Below are 18032 nucleotides of genomic sequence, written 5' to 3' on the forward strand. Positions count from 1 at the left end.
ATCTAAAAGTTCACAGAGTGAAAACATCAACTACTCGTTCCCAGAAAACTTCTTTGTTGAGGATCAGATCAAAGTAGCTGTGAAGTTAGTGAACATCAGGATCTTCTGTCTTTCTTTGCTTGATGGAGCTTTAAGTCAAATCCAACAGAGAAACTTCAGCTTTTGACCGTTGACATGTGATCAAAGCTGACGGTCGTTTCTTTTAGTGGATGAAGCGTCTGCAACATGTTTCTATGATCTGTCTTTGGTTCTTCTGGTTCTGTCCAGACACACTTTGGTTCTAATCTCTGGGATCTGGTGGAACCAACAGAGCTTCACACTTTGCGATGGATGAGACCAACTGAGCTACAGTTGCTTCAACATCAACATTTATGAAGTCAGTTTGTATCACAGATACTTTATATCTATAGACTTTATATTTTCTGTCATCACAGACTTTCTATCTGTGGACTCACAAAGACTCACTTTGAAGTTGTGGCCTCAGCTCTAAAGTCCAACCCGTCACATGTGACACATCTGGACCTGAGTAACAACTACAACCTGCAGGACTCATCAGTGAAGGTTCTGTGTGTTGGACTGGAGAGTCCTCACTGTCGACTGGAGACTCTGAGGTCAGTGTTTTTCCTGGTTCACGTCTCAGCAGCAGTTTTTCATCTCATCACTTCACTCCACTTGAATCTAGAATTAAGAGACTCAAACTGTATGTGTCAGAAACCTGCAGGAAGGATTCACAGTTTGTTGTAAAGTCTATGAAGCTCATGATCAGACGTTTGTGACAATTTTTCCTTTAAATGTGACACAGCAACAGAGACTTATCAAATCAAATCAAATTTTCTACTAGTTCCAGCAGCAGCTTGTGAATCAGTGCTGACAGCAACAGGTGTATGAATGTTGTGCTGACATGTGGATGATTTGTAGAAGCTGAGATCATGACTACACAACAACACAAGCACAAAGCCACTCTGCTCATTTTAGATGCTTTGATCCACATCTTCGATCCTTTATTCAGATTGGGTTTCTGCAGTTTGTGGCACAAAGGGGCAGTTGTTACAAATGGTTTCAACTAACCGTGTTTTCGACAGTTTCATACAGTTTTATCTTCTTTATTCAGATTGAGTTTCTGCGGTTTGTCAGAGATCAGCTGTGATTCTCTGGTCTCAGCTCTGAAGTCCAACCCGTCACATTTGACAGAACTGGACCTGAGTGAGAACAAGCTGCAGGATTCAGGAGTGAAGCATCTGTGTGGTTTTCTGGAGAGTCGTCACTGTCGACTGGAGACTCTGAGGTCAGTTCACTGACTGTTACTGTTCTAGGTTCTAGGTTCTGACTGTGGTTCTGTTTCAGGGAACCAGAAGGTCATTGAAACACAAACGACAACATTAAACAATATTTTTTATATATGTTGATCCCAAATTGTTTCTTAGGCCCAAACATCCTAAAGTCCCTTATAACAGACTAACGGTGTTTCAGTTGTGTGTGAGCTCAATGGTTAAATGTGTTTATTGACAGTTGTCTTCAGATGATTGTTGAGTTGAACATGTTCTCAGAGACTGAGTGTGACACACATGACAGAGCAGGAGGAGAAGCCTCTGCTCAGCAGAACCAAAATGTTGATGCACAGACTTTCTTTTTACAATCACATCTATGTGTATCTACAGTGTATATATTGTCTTTATAAAAAATCCTTCTGTTTATATGAATATTATATAATTCATATCTGTTGTCATTCAAAGACAACCTAAAAGTTATGTGTATCTGTGTTAATGTATGGGGTTCTCTTTCGTTCCTGATTCTGTCTGTGAGCGCAATCCAAAATATTCACAGCAATTTCCCTCTTAGATTATTAAAGTGTATTAAACCTTAAACCTAGGGCGCGATGCTGTGAGAGAACGCGAGACTCTGCGAGAATAGCACGAGAAATTCAACAAGGCGGCGCGACACCTGTAGTAAACAACAGCGCGACAAACTATCCGCCAACTTAAATAAATAAATAACTACCTTATCTTACGGAAAATAATCAACCACCCTACCATTCTGGATAACACCGAAGAAAGTTTCGAGTATATCGACGAGTGCTTCGAGCGTCTGGTAATGGGGAAAAAGGACACGGCTCCAAACAAGCGTTCCCGTCCGTCTGACTCACCTGAATCACATGGAGCTAGCTCGGCGGACAAAAACATCACGGACATCCTGGAGTCAATCAAAAAAAAATATCAAGTTTCGACGCACGTCTGGCGCTAGTGGAACTCCTCCACAAAGAGTTTATGGCCCTCCGCGACTCCCTGGAATTTAGCCAGCAGCAGGTGATTTCTCTCGCCACCGAGAACGAGGCCCTGAAAGGAACGGTGCAGTCCCTGACGGAGGATGTGGCTCAGCTAGCGGCCGAAAATAAAAAAATAAAAGAAGGTATCATCGATCTGCAGGCCCGCAGCATGAGGGACAACCTGGTGTTCTCGGGGATTCCAGAACAGGCGGAGGAAAACACGGAAACCACAATTAAAAACTTCCTTAAACAACAGATGAAGATTCCAGCGGACAAGATGGCGTTCCACCGTTCGCACAGACTCGGAGGAAGACGACCGGATGGCCAGCGCCCTCGACCCATCGTTGCCAAGTTTCATGACTTTAAGCAGAAGGAACTGGTTAAGAGCCGAGGCAGACAGCTGAAGGGAACCGACTACAGCGTCAACGATCAGTTCCCCAAGGAGATCCTCGACCGCCGCCGCCGACTGTTCCCCATCCGTAAGAGGTTCATGGCAGAAGGCTGCAGGGCTGTCATCAGCGTCGACAAACTGTACGTCAACGGAGAGCTCTACCGGGACCGGGAAGCAACTCCGTGGCTGTACTAGCAGGTGGTATGTAACAACAATGGTTTAATATAAAAGGTTTGTTAAAAAATAATAGATGCAATGCAACTATGTGTTATAACTTTACATCCAGTATTCAAACTCGTTCTCTCGCAGATGTTTCATGTAAATGTTTATTGTCAATCTAATGTCACTCACCCACTCACTTTGCAAAGCGCTCACCATACATAATCACTCACTTTCCTCTCACTTTAACTTTCCTTCCCTTTACTCTTTTTCCTTCACCTACTTTCACTCCACACTGTCTACATCCTTTTCTCTATTCTTCTTCCACGTAGTCAGCCTGCTATGTAGCCCTCCAGCAGCCACACACAAACATCTACTGCACAGGGGAATCACGTGCACATACATAGATAACACACAACTCAGAATACACAGGTACTTAAGGTTAGCCACACACCTAAAGTCTGTCACACTACATACACACAAGACTAGTGATCCACAGCAGTCAGGTAAGATATGACACCACTGAAGATTGTCACTTGGAATGTACGTGGAATCAATAAGAAGGAGAAACGATTTAAAATATTTAACCATTTGAAAACCCTACAAGCAGACATTGTTTTACTACAGGAAACTCATATTCCCAAAATTATAAATTACACTCTGGCATCAGCAGAGTTCCCACATGCTTACTTAGCCGGTTACAATTCTAAACAAAGAGGGGTCGCCATCCTGATAAATAAAAAGATTACCTTACGCATAACAATACCATTGTAGATCCAGAAGGGAGATATATAATCATTAATATCTTGATAGGAAACATTGAATATTGCATAGCTAATGTGTATGGCCCTAATGCTGACGACCCCTCTTTCTTTCACAGCTTCTTCACATCACTGTCTGCTCACTCTGGTTCCAAACTTATAGTAGGAGGGGACTTTAATTTAGTATTTAACCCAGAGTTGGACAGGCTAAGCAAAGCTGTGAGCAACAGGAACTGGCAATCAGTACAGACCTTAAAACAGTACATGGATGACTTCGGTCTCTGTGACACATGGCGTTCTCTTCATCCTACATCCAGGGAATATACCTTTTTCTCACCAGTTCACCACTCTCACTCCTGTATAGATTATATTTTAGTAAAAAACTCAGTCTTACAAGATGTCTCTGACACCAATATTCACTCTATCACAATCAGTGATCATGCACCAATGTCCATTTCGTTGATTAAGACAGCCACACCATCAACCAGGAATTGGAGGTTTAATACATCATTACTCAATGATCAAGACTTCATCAGTTATGTCAGGAGAGAATGGACAACCTTTATAGAAATCAACGATACACCGGAAATCTCACCCTGTGTTCTTTGGGAGACTGGGAAGGCAGTTATGCGCGGTAGAATTATTTCATATTCATCACACAAGAAAAAAAGGACATGTTACTTGAGTTAGAATTAGAGCAAAAAATAAAATCTCTAGAGATTAAACATGCTGCCTCTCCAACCAATGATGTCCTAGAAGACCTAAAGAATCTAAAGCTGAAATTAAATAATATAATTGATTGCAGAACTCAGTTTCAGATAGACCAATTACGCTGGGAGAACTTTGACCATGCTAACAAATGTGGTAAATTTCTAGCTAACCAATTAAAAAATAATAAAGAGAAACAAATCATCCATTCAATAACTAATAAGGAAGGCAACATTACTCGTGATCCCCATGAAATAAATGATACCTTTAAAAACTTTTACCAAGAGTTATATACGTCCCAAATAGATCCACCCACCTCAGCCATAGAGGCGTTTCTGAATAAACTAGAACTGCCAAAGCTAAATGAAGAACAATCTACAAATCTAGACTTATTGTTATCTTCGGCAAAACTACATGAAGCTCTGCAGGAGATGCCCAATAAAAAAGCTCCAGGACCAGATGGATTCCCAACTGAATTTTATAAAGAGTTCTGGTCCATGCTGGCACCCAGCTTTTACAAAATGGTCGCTGAAATTAAACAACAACATTCATTACCCACAAATATGAATTCTGCCTTCATAAGCCTGCTCCAAAAACCAGGGAAAGACCCTACACTCCCATCGAGTTATAGACCAATTTCACTAATAAATGTAGATCTAAAAATAGTGTGTAAAGCACTTGCTAGAAGATTAGAAAAAATCACTCCATATATAATTCACTCTGATCAAACAGGCTTCATTAAAGGTAGACAGTCAACAAACAATATGAACAGACTAATTAATTTAATTGATTATGTCACCATCCATAAACTAGAGTCAGCCATCGTCTCCTTAGATGCAGAAAAAGCTTTCGATAGAGTAAACGCTGCAGTCAGAACAAACAACCAGATCTCACCAAGGTTTAATCTGCATAGAGGGACAAGACAGGGCTGCCCACTTTCCCCATCACTATCTGCAATATTTATTGAACCTCTAGCCGCGGCAATAAGACAGCATGAAGGAATTACTGGAATATCGACCAAATCAGTAAATCATAAAATAAGTTTATATGCTGACGATGTGTTACTGTTTCTCCTGGAGCCACAGACGTCTCTTCCTACAACTGTCAGCCTCATAGATGAATTCTCAGGACTTTCAGAGTACTCTATTAACTGGACCAAATCTATAGTGCTACCACTTAACCTTAAGGTGACTAACATCTCCTCTACCACACTCCATTCAGGGAACATTAAATACTTGGGCATTGAATTGTCGTCTAGGCTATCAGAGCTTATTGATCTAAACTACAATCCATTATTAAAACAAATAGAAGCCAACCTCAAAAGATGGCAGTCCCTACCCATTTCACTTATGGGAAGAATTGCCACCATAAAAATGATGATCCTGCCAAAAATTAATTACATATTCTAAATGATTCCAACTCAGCCAGCCCAGGCATGGTTTAAGACATTAGACTCCTACATCTCACAGTTTTTGTGGAAAACCAAGCCACCACGAATTAGTTTAAAAACTCAAAAAATTCAAAAATCCAGACGCTGCGGCGGCCTAGAACTACCTAACTTCCACCACTATTTTCTTGCCAATAGACTGAACCATGTCCACAAATGGATAAAACCCATGCCAGCAGACTCCTCCTGGATAGACATTGAACAAACATTTTGTGGAAATATTAAAGTTGCAGATCTGCCCTTTTATCAGCACCAAAATCAAACATCATAGTTGTTACCAGAACATCAGCATAAAAGCATCTCTGCAAGCCTGGTGGGATTTTCTTAAAATTAATGGATCTTCGCTTACTCTTTGCCAAAACACACCTCTCTGGAACAATCCAGACATCATACAAAACAAAAAGGCAATACACTTTCCAACTTGGCATATCAAAGGGATAACACATCTAAAACACGTTTTCACAAGAGACAAGTTTACCTCTTTTGAAGAACTAGTGTCTCACTAGTGCCAATTTCTTAGAATGCCAACAACTAAAGTCAATACTTAATGAAAAAAGTAAGAATACTGCCATCCACATGCAACCACCACCAGTAATAGAGCGATTTATTGATATATCAGGGAAAAGGACAGTATCCAAAATCTATATCTTAATTTCCAATGTAGACCAGACAGTGAGCCTTCCGATCTCTAAATGGGAAGCTGATCTCAATATCACCACTAATTACACGTTCTGGAATAACATATGTTCTAATTTATTCAGAATGACAAAAAATACAAATTTAAAACTAATACAATACAAAATTCTTCATAGAACTCACTATACAGGACAAAGGATGTTCCAAATGGGTCTCACAAACTCAAATATTTGCCCTCACTGTACAGATAACACAGCAGATAGATTCCTACATGCATTCTGGTCATGCTCACCTGTGCAGCAATTTTGGCAAAGAGTATGTGAACACCTGTCAACCCAGTTAAGCTGTCCAATCCCAGCAGCCCCTGCACTTTGTCTTCTAGGAGATCTAAGTGGGCTTGATCTAGAGACAAACTCATCACACACACTTCTTTCTGCCCTCTGTGTCGCAAAGAAAATCATCCTCATGAACTGGAAAACTAAAAAAAAATTAAGCATTACTCAATACCTGAACAGCTTGTTAGATTATACCACCTTAGACACATTGTCTGCTTCATCAAATCAATGACCAAAACTATACTCTGATTGATTCCATTTCCAGGTAAGGATGCGTGGGGCTCGCGTACTGCGTCATGTCTGGCACAGTGGTGGTGGGGTGACTAGTGGTTGGGGGTGCCTGCCTGCCTAAGGAACCAGGACAACAGGTTGGTGGACTCTTGGCTGGCCGCATGGGTCCCCTGCGGCGGGGGTGTGGTGGTTGCTGAGACCGGCGGCCCTGTGCCGGAGTGGGACCATTTTGAGGGTTGGCGTGTGCCTGTCTCCGGGGAGCCGGAGGCGGGCCTCCCTGCCGGTGTGCGGGGGCGGATCTGGGGGTGGAGACCTGGGTGACCTGCGTCCGGGGGACTCCCTCTGGGGGTGCCTGCCTGTGCCCAGAGGGGTGTCTCTTCCCTGGGGCGCTGCCCCTGCTCGGGTGGGGCGCTGCCTGCCCTAGCGGTTCGACGCCCTCTGGTAACTGCTCGGGCCTGTTGCAGGGGGGGTTGGCGGACTACTCAGGCTAGAACCTTCATTGGGCCCTGGGCGGGGGCTGGCCCCCGATGCACAACCGCAGAGTATGTGTGTGGGTTTGAGTTTCACACTACACGGGGCGAGCATGGGCATACTTGAGCGAGAGAATGGGTAAGTGTGAAAGAAGGGTGAGGATGGCTCTGGCTGTGCTGCGTGTGGCGCCTGGGCAGTAGTACTGCGGTCCCTGGGTCTCGGCTGTCCCTTCCTGGCTGGGGGTTGTTGGGGGTAGTGGGATAGGTAGCAGAGCCAGTCGGGAACCTGGCTCTGCGGACCCTGGTGCTCTGCTTCCCAACTACATTTTTCCGCATTCATTCACTTAGGTCTGCAAGGGGCGTCCTGCTGATGGAGGGACCGGGGCTACTGGGAAGTGGTTCCGTCCCTTCCAAGTGGGATGCTCTGCAGTTTTAATTGCATTAGTCATAAACACTTGTCCAGGAATCTGGGGGCTCCTTCCGGGGCGCCAGTAGACGGAGCCTTCCCATTGATGGCTCTGTCTGCTGGACCCCTCGGAGAATTGGCTATCTCTCAAAGTTCCTCATACTTAGTCACATACACATACATTTAGGGCCGGGGGTGGGCTCCTTCACTGGGGCCTGGGGCTGAGGCCAGTTGTGGCCTCGGCCACTGGCCCTGGTGGAGAGATCACCACCCTGTTTTAACTGCAAAAAGACATTTAGGGCGAGGGGGGACACACCGTCAGCCAGCGGTTGTGCTCCTGGAGGTGTCACCCACCTTCAGTGCACTTTAGTTCCACACACTCACGTCCAAGCTGGGTTGCAGGGTTCTGGGGTACCTTTTTCTGCTGCCCTCTGCCTCCCCCGGGTTGGGGGGGTTGGTCGGGGCTCGGGAGGAGCTGCGGTCCCTGCCTGGGGCCACATGGACGGCAGGCCGGAGACCTACCCTCCCCACATATGTGACCAAGCGAATGGTGTGGGTGCGAGAATGTATCTGAGAGTGCATTGGTTCACGTATGATTGACTAGTTTGTTTTGAGAGAGTCTATGGTGTTTGTATGTGTTGATGTGAAGATGTGTGTTGCACATGTGGTGGGTGTATGCGTCTGTGTTTGTGTGAGTTTGTATGCATGTGGTGCGGTTGGAGTGTGGGGGGTCCAGTTTCCGCCAGGGGTACGATGATCGTCTGCCTGTGTGGTCTCTTTTCTGCTGACCCCCACCAATTGCTGACCTTGTGCTGCAGGCTGGCGTGGTGCCAGAGGATGAGGTCGGGCTGATGGGGTGGACCCCGCTCCGCTCGTGTGGGGGTGGTGGACTCCGGGCGCGGGGGCATCTCCTGGCGGGCTCCCTGCGGACCATGGGTCCTCGGGCTCCACTCTTTCAGGCCGACCCTCCCACCGGGGGGAGTGTTTGCCCCTGGTTCTCATGGGGCGGACAGCGTTGACCCCCGGTGGCCCACTCTGACCTCGGTTGCTGTCTCTGTGGCTGCTGCAGCTCTGCCTGGGGGGCTCTGTGTGGGCGGCTTGGGTCGCAACACCTTCCCTCCTGGAACTGAAGGTGTGTGGGCTCCCTGGCTGCTGGGATTCCTTCCTCTGCTTGCTGGATGGGCGTAGTGGCCGAGCCCCTCACATCACCCTGGCTTCCACAAGTGGCATTGTTCATGCACCAACGTCTGCCTCACCCTTTGTGTGAATAATATTAAGCTACAGCCTTACTAACCTTGTAGTGGGACACTTTCCAAATCCAACTGTAAGTATTATTGACACTTATCACTACCAATATGAATAATGTGTGAATATGGAATTTGTGGTGTTGTATGTCATGACTTTTATTAAGTAGTATGAGATAGGTATAATAATGCACATATGTATGTATATTGTATGTATATGTTTGTATTAGTATGTGCACATACCTTAGCACAATTATTGGTATTAGTATTAATCTCCAAGGTAAACCACAGTACAAAAATTGTTTAGTTATGAATGTGTTAGCCTAAGGTACATCCCTGCTTCTTATTTATTTATTTATATATTTTTTTTTGCTCCGATTGTTTACTTAACAGATTTGCTTGGTTTCAGCAGCTGGTTGCACCCCTATATATATTCTATATATACTCTTCTTGTTAAAGCAAAGCTGTCCATCACAACATGGCATTCAGAGTAATATATGCTGCTTGCTAAACTGCTGGACAGAACAAAAAAAAAAAAAAAGAAAAAAAAAAGTGTATTAAACCTTGAATCTACATGGTCTCAGAAGATGAAGCCTCATCCAGGAGAATGACAGCATCAGTGCTGTGAGATCCACCAACCACTAATTGTTGAGAAAGTTCCTCCTCTGTCTCTGTCCAGTGTCTGAACACAGACACAGAGAAACTGGAGGTTGAAACTTTGACCATTAAGATCGGACCAGACGTTGAAGTTTATCAGTTTACACAGAAACATTTCAGTCAGGATCATGTTGTTGGTTCTGTCTCCATCAAGATGACATGGAACAAACCGATGAATCACGATAAAAACACAAAGATGTTGTTGAAGAATCTGCAATAAATCAGAAAATCATGACGTCACAAGACACTGAATGGTTTTAACTAAGTCTTTGTTTTCTACTGTTTCATCTTTTTTATTCAGATTGATTGGCTGCAGTTTATCACAGATCAGCTGTGATTCTCTGGTCTCAGCTCTGAAGTCCAACCCGTCACATCTGACACAACTGGACCTGAGCTGCAACAACCTGCAGAATTCAGGAGTGAAGCATCTGTGTGGTTTTCTGGAGAGTTGTCACTGTCGTCTGGAGACTCTGAGGTCAGTTCACTGACTGTTACTGTTCTAGGTTCTAGTTTCTGACTGTGGTTCCGCTTCAGGGAACCAGCATTTTTCACTACTGAAAGTTAATGGTTTGGTTTTTGTTCACTTACTGTATACTTTGATCACTTCAGTTCAACTGAAAGAACACTAAACATTAAAACACAAACAACAATACAACACAATATTCTTGTTGTTGAACCCACATTCTTTCTTACGGATAAAAATCTTAAAGTTCTTTTATAACAGACTAATGAAACAACCAGAACTGGTCCAAGTCCAAAAGTCCAGTTGTGGTTTTCACAGTGGTTCCTCTGCATTTATGCATCCATCATTCCAACCTGTCCTTTTTGCGTCTGCATGGTTCTGGAGCTGGTCTCAGCTGGCCCTCAGCAAGAGGCAGGGTCCAGTCTGGACCGGTCACCAGTCCATCACAGGTCTAACACACAGAGACAGACAATCAGACTTATGGAAGCTCAGAGTCAGCAGTTAAGTGGTCGAACGAGTCTTTGAACTGTGGCAGGAAGCTGCAGAACCAGAACAGAACCCACACAGACACAGGGAGAACATGAGAAGCCCACACAGAAAGGCTCCTGCTGAACACAGGTCCTTCCAGCTGTGAACACCACACAGTCAGTTCACATCAACACAAAGTCCAGTTCATCAGAACCCAACCACTGCACAGAAACACAAGGTGGCACCAAACAGGAGCCAGTCAGTGAGTGTGTGTTTGTTCCCAGTGGAACCAGGCAGGTCCATCCTGGTTGGAAACTCATTCATCACATTCTTCTTCTTCTGCAGTTTCACTTCATTTCAGTGAGTTGTCATCAAAGTGTTTGACTGAGATGAAATCTTCACAAGTTTTTCTCACTGATGTTTGTGAAGCAGCTGCAGAAAATGTCCACTGTTGGTTTCAATTCATCACTTAATCAGAGATTCAGAGAAAATCATCACAGCTAATACTTGGTTTCAATAAAGTTTCTGTCCATCAGCTTCTCCAATGACTCCAGATGTGACTGAGGTCAACAGCAGCCTGTGAATCAGTGTTGACATCAACAGGTGTATGAATGTTGTGCTGACATGTGGATGATGTGTAGAAGCTGAGATCATGACGACTCAACAACACAAGCACAAAGTCACATTTTACACTAAACACCAGTGATCTGGACAAATCTGACTCATTATTAATGCTTTGATCCACATCTGTGATTCTTTATTTAGATTGAGTGGCTGCAGTTTGTCAGAGATCAGCTGTGATTCTCTGGTCTCAGCTCTGAAGTCCAACCCGTCACATCTGACACAACTGGACCTGAGGTACAACAACCTGCAGGATTCAGGAGTAAAGCATCTGTGTGGTTTTCTGGAGAGTCGTCACTGTCGTCTGGAGACTCTGAGGTCAGACTCCATGTTTTAGTTCTGTGTGAGTTTAATGTGATGTGAACTGTAGCAGGTTTATTATGAGGTGAAATTACCTTCAGGACTGATCACAGTTTAGACAGGAACATTTTTGTCAGGATCATATTGTTGGTTTTGTTTCCATCACGACGAAATGGAAAAAACAATGAATCACAAAAAAGAGACAAAAATGTGATTGAAGAATCTGAGAGAAAATCATGACAACACCATGAGACACTGAATGTCGTTACAAACTCCCCCCGTGGGTTCTGACCCGGTGGGTCTGACAGGGTTCTGGGGACAGAGAGGAGATGCTGTGGAGTGATGAACGTTGCTCTTCACCCGCACCGATGGGGAATCACTGCTGTCAATGAGCTCAGCCACCACAGCCACTACTGAGCGGGGAGTGTCGCACTACGGCCAACATGCACACGGCTGCAACTACTAAACGCTCTGTTTAGAACCCTGAACGTTCCCCTGGAACCACAGACCAGGTCATGGGGAACATGGAGGAGAAGAAGTAAAAGTTAACACAATTTATTAAACAGGCACAAATTAACACAGCGCTTGCTGGATTAACATTAACACAGACGGACATGAAAACTATAAAAACTCACTGCACGGCACAAAATGTGAGAAGTAAAAATCACTGCTGTGCAGGTAACGACTAAACTAATGACTCTATATAATTACGCTCTGTGATCCAACAACAAAAACTCTACACATGAAAACACAAGATGACCCCTAAATCCTGAACATGAAACATGAAAACACAAGACTGCGACTGGAGACGACTACAAACCTTCACAGGCGACAAAGGACAGGACATCAAATGACAGAAAACGCCTCTTTAACTTATTGTAACCTGGACGCAGCTTCAAGCTTACGACCCGCGACACACCAGCAAGAATGAAACAAAAGGACAGACTTAAATACCATTAGGCCCAGTGATTCACATTCTTCATCAGACCTGGCAACACACAGGAAATGATCTCAACATAAGAGAGGAAACAAAACAGCGCCTCAAGTGGCGCAAAGGGGCAGTTGTTACAAATGGTTTTAACTGACTGTGTTTTCACTGTTTTATTCTTTATTCAGATTAAGTAGCTGCAGTTTGTCAGAGATCAGCTGTGATTCTCTGGTCTCAGCTCTGAAGTCCAACCAGTCACATTTGACAAAACTGGACCTGAGTGACAACAAGCTGCAGGATTCAGGAGTGAAGCATCTGTGTGGTTTTCTGGAGAGTCGTCACTGTCGACTGGAGACTCTGAGGTCAGTTCACTGACTGTTACTGTTCTAGGTTCTAGGTTCTGACTGTGGTTCTGCCGAAACACAAACGACAACATAACAACAATGTTTTTTATATGTTGATCACAAATTGTTTCTTAGGCCCAAACATCCTAAAGTCCTTTTAAGACAGACTAATGATGTGAGACACATGACAGAGCCGGAGGAAAAACCTCTGCTCAGCAGAACCAAACTGCTTATGCACAGAATTTCTATTTACATCACATCTATGTGTATTTACAGTACAGTCGTAGCACTACGGCAATCAGCTTTCATTTTCAGCGCGGTATCATCTTGTTTTTACCACGTTGGAGCATGTGTTACGTTTTTTTGGCGTATAGGTGGCAATCAGCCCCCACACTGGCCCCTATGACGCTGTACTAAGACCATGTTAAATGGGCCCACGTAGAGTAATGTGACTTGAGAATGTCTTGGTGGTGTAATGGTTAGGTATTGTTTAACAGTCTCGACTCGTCAGTTTTTTGGGGTTCGAACCTCGGTGGAAGCAGTAGTCGTAATAGCTGACCAATCAGCGTTGTTATTTTATTTTTATATTTTGGCCTACAAGATAATAACAAATGACTAATAGGGCTGGCTGCCTGTATTATGTAGCAGACGATTGTAGTATTTAGTATAGTAGTATTTCCAAGTTACAGTAATTTATAATCGAAATAAGCAGCTATACTGTATGCTTACACAGACCGAGTGCGTGCTCCCACGTACAGCTTTCAATTTTATTAGGATATTATTCCTGCGGGAGAATCAGATGTCGCAAATAAATCTGAGCGACTCTGGACTTTGAAAGCTCCGGTAAATAAATACGTTTTACGAAGCGTCCGCAGTCTGTGGGGTTCTCATGTGCTCTGGGAGAGCGTTTCACCAACTAGGTGCAACTGAGCGAATTGTCCGATCTCCTCTTGAGTTTTGTCTTTGGCTAAATACGTGTAAAACAGTCATTATTATTCATGCAGAATGAATATATGCAGAACAAACAACTTGCACTAATGAGTCCGAGATCTGCTGACTCCTGGCGTTCTGGCACCACAGAGAGAGTTTATTACAATTTATTTATTTTTATTATATAATGTCCTCTACAAGTTAGCAGTGGTAGTCTGCCAGACTTGTGTGGAATTGTTTGGCGTCTCACAGCTACGTAGGTGCAGCTGATCGTGCTGCCCGATCTCCCATGGAGCTTTTTCTTTGTCTTGGAGCTAAAGTATTTCACACCTATTGACCGAGTGGTGACAATATGTTTATGTCTCTGTGCCAATACGGAGTAGGGGGAAGGGATGTGAAGTTTGCTTTTGCAACTGAATCAACATCAGACGCCGTGTTTACGGCGCAGAGCGAGTTCCAAATCCACTGTGTTGCCTGTGTAATAAAAGTTTGTTTTTCTGCACATATTGTGATTAATGTCATTCCGGTAAAATGTTGGAGCTTCCGCTCCATTGGCTATATCTTACTGGTTTAACTGTTCTCACACACACCTTAAAAGTGCTTTATGAAGAGTTAGAAGGAGAAGGAGTTATTTTTGTTTTCAACCGTTAACATTTGGAAACACACTGTGTGTCTCTTCTCTTAATGTGTGCAATCAACAAAGACTGGGCAGCAGGGCGACATCGTCCCTGTACGTTGTAACAGTTTGATTTCCCCACCAGTGTAAAAGCTAGGAAAACGGTAAAACAACTTGTTTTCCGTTTTTTGTACTGTGTACTCTCGTGTTGTACTGTGTTTCACTTTCTTGCCTGTTCAAACACATTAACAGGTTCTCCGGTTCTAAAATGTTCTAAAACTACTCGTTTTCTCGTTTTCCCAGCTTTTATTCAGGATGGGAAATCAAACTGTTACAACCTACACGGACAGTTTTCTTGTTTCTCTTTATAAAGTGGCAAATGGCATTTAATCAAAGCATTGTTTTAAAAACAAATAAACGAGCTGAAAACAGTTTTCAAAACCAGACAAATAAAGGGATTTAAAGCTGTTTCCAGTTTTCTCGTTTTAAAGAAAAAAACGAAAAACAACTCGTCTCGTTTTCCCAGCTTTTACTCTGGTGGGGAAATCAAACTTAGAACATACATGGACCCGACACACCTGACAGTACTTAAACATGAGGACATACTATATAAAGACAGCGGCAACTTCAGCAATTGACAACAAACTCTAGCGCGCATTGACAACTTGATCCAAGGCATCTGCCTATGAATAAGTGGCTCCTCAGCACCATCGTTGGAACATCACATCACTGTCTGCTTCAGACGGTGACGCCACTTCCCCGATTCACTCGTTTTCATTTTGCACATGCATACATTTTTGGTTAAGCTCTGTCCGGACAAATCCTCTGTCATTTGCGCTCTTACGTTTCATTCAGAGTCGGCGCAAACTATAGGTCTTTGCAGTCTGAGTAAATTTTAAGAGTTTGGTTTCTCCACCAACTAAAAACGGCTATAACGAGAGAACAGCTTTTTTTTCGTTCTCTACTTTTTTCTCAAAACAAAAAATCAGCTTTAAATCCAACTCCGTGCCTTGTGTCAAAAAAACAAAAACACTTGAATTCCGTTTGTCGCTCATATCATGAGAAACGAAAATCTAGTTTGTTTTGTATTTTTTCTTCATGACCAACAAACCGTAAAACAAGTACAGATATACATATAAAATACATTTATAACACAGATGAATAAATAAAGATTCCTATTTAATGTTATTATACTTATTGTCGTATTGGATTGGCTGGAGAAGGGACTGTTTCTCTCGGCTGGCCTGGGAAATGTGTAAGGACATTAGCAGCTTCGGCAATTGACAACAAACACTAGCCCACACTATAGCGAGCAAAGACGCATAATAATCTATAATATTTAAAAATGAACTACTCTACATTTAATGATACAATAACTCGACATCATTTTTTGTGCTTAATGTGCAGACACAAAGAAATGAACAGTCGGACCTCACATCTTTGCACCACCTGGTGGTTAAAACGAGACTAGCAGCCTGTTTTTTTCATTTTGCTGCAGGAAAAATCCTTAGTCAGGGACGCACCCGTTGCGCGGTGGCCATGCGACCATACTGCAAAAAAAAAAGGTGGTCGCTTTGAAGTGCTACTGTTATGATTCCTGGGGCCGTTTTTGTATTTCCTGTTTTATTTTGAAGGACTACCTGTTTCAGCCAGATCACACCTGTTTCCTATGTTATCTCCGGTTCACCTTACACACCTGTCCATAGTTAGTATCACCGCTAGTATTTAAGCACCACCTCAGCCAGCAGTCAAACGCCAGATTGTTGCGTGTACTCACCTCTTTCCAGCATTGCCGTGTTAGTTTACCTTAATCCTGACCTTGTTCCTGAACCTCGTTACTCCTGATTCCTGCCCGCTCCTTGTCTGTACCTCTGCTACGATAACCTGCTAACGTACCTTTGACCTAAGACCGCCTGATCCTTATCTGTACCTCTGCCATGCTTACCTGTTGACGACCTCACCTGTTTTTGGACCTGAACCTGCCCGCTGCCTTTGTACTGTCACTGAAGCTTCCTCGTGTATGAACCTGCCTGACCTGACCACGTTTGTATCAATAAAACCTGTCTCCAGCTAAACTACAATCTTGTCTGACGCTGTGCATGTGGGTCCGACATCTGCCTAAACCCGACAGCTACGAATGTATATATATTGTCTGTTTACAACAATCCTTCTGTTTATATAAATATTATATAATTCATATCTGTTGTCATTTAAGGACGACCTAAAAGTTATTTGTATCTATGTTAATGTGTGTGGTTCTCTTTCGTTCCTCATTCTGTCTGTGAATCCAAAATATTCACAGCAATTTCCCCCTTAGATTATTAAAGTGTATTAAACCTTGAATCTACATGGTCTCAGAAGATGAAGCCTCATCCAGGTGAATGACAGCATCAGTGTTGTGAGATCCATCAACCACACATTGATGAGAAAGTTCCTCCTCTGTCTCTGTCCAGTGTCTGAACACAGACACAGAGAAACTGGAGGTTGAAACTTTGACCATTAAGATCAGACGAGACGTTGGAGTTTGTTTATCAGTTTAGACAGGAACATTTCAGTCAGGATCATTGTTGGTTCTGTCTCCATCAAGACGACATGGAACAAACCGATGAATCACGATAAAAGATGTTGTTGAAGAATCTAAGAGAAAATAATGACGACACCATGAGACACTGAATGGTTTCAACTGACTCTGTGTTTTCTACTGTTTCATCTTTGATCCTTTATTCAGATTGAGTCGCTGCAGTTTGTCAGAGATCAGCTGTGATTTTCTGGTCTCAGCCCTAAAGTCCAACCCATCACATCTGACAGATTTGGACCTGAGCTACAACAGGCTGCAGTATTCATCAGTGAAGGCTCTCTGTGACCTGGTGCAGAGTCCAGACTATGGACTGCAGACTCTGAGGTCAGTAGAGGTTGGAGTCAGTCTGTGCTGCTTTCAGCAGTATTGGACTAAACTCAGTTAGTGTCACAGCAGAGATCCAGTGTTTCCTGTAAAGCTCCAGTCACTCATCAAAGTGTCGTAGCATCAACACTAACTACTGATCAGGTTCATGTGTGTCACAGCTTTGAGATCAGTCTGGCTGATAGAACCATGGTTCCATGTAGTAACCATGTGGTGCTGGTCCAGAGCAGAACCTCTGCTGAAGTCAAGTAATCACATCTGAGTCCAACGCTCTACCAACTAAGCTATCAGGCCAATGAGCTAAAAGGAAGCTTAACAGCTGCTCCACTTGTGCTGTGAACACGACTGAAGTCCTGCTGCTCTTTGTCCTGGATGTGACAGATGATGAAGGGAGTCTCTGTAGACACTCACTGATCTGCTCTCTGCTCTCATTCTCTCTGCAGCTGGAAGTCATGATCCGGATGTAGAAGCAGCAGCAGTGTGTGTGTGGAGGTTCTGACTGGTCCATGTTACTGGGAGCAGATCTTCATCCACAACTGACTGACAGAGGAACCAGAACCAATGGAGACGACTCTCAGTGTGAACTGATCTGAGACCAGCTGCTCTGTGTCCAGTCCACCAGGATCATGTTGGAAATGAAGTGTGTGGTGCAGTAGTTAGATATTGGGGACAGTGTATTTTGCTGCATATAATTTACTAACTCGCTTGCACTTTTGTATAAACAGTGTTCTCACACATTAATGCTCTAGTGT

General features: G+C 43.6%; 1 protein-coding gene and 1 long non-coding RNA gene across 2 annotated transcripts in view; both read left to right on the forward strand.

Annotated features, from left to right (window-relative positions):
* Positions 1-18032, forward strand: part of LOC129603764 (NACHT, LRR and PYD domains-containing protein 12-like) — a 155648-nt gene that overhangs the window by 24717 nt on the left and 112899 nt on the right. The window lies entirely within an intron of this gene.
* LOC129603757 (uncharacterized) lies at positions 1118-16761 on the forward strand. Its single transcript, XR_008693962.1, has 3 exons — positions 1118-1285; positions 12677-12850; positions 16696-16761. It is a non-coding gene; the product is annotated as an uncharacterized LOC129603757 (long non-coding RNA).

The sequence above is a fragment of the Betta splendens genome, unplaced genomic scaffold, assembly GCF_900634795.4.
Source record: "Betta splendens unplaced genomic scaffold, fBetSpl5.4 scaffold_29, whole genome shotgun sequence".
Classification (NCBI taxonomy): Eukaryota; Metazoa; Chordata; class Actinopteri; order Anabantiformes; family Osphronemidae; genus Betta; species Betta splendens.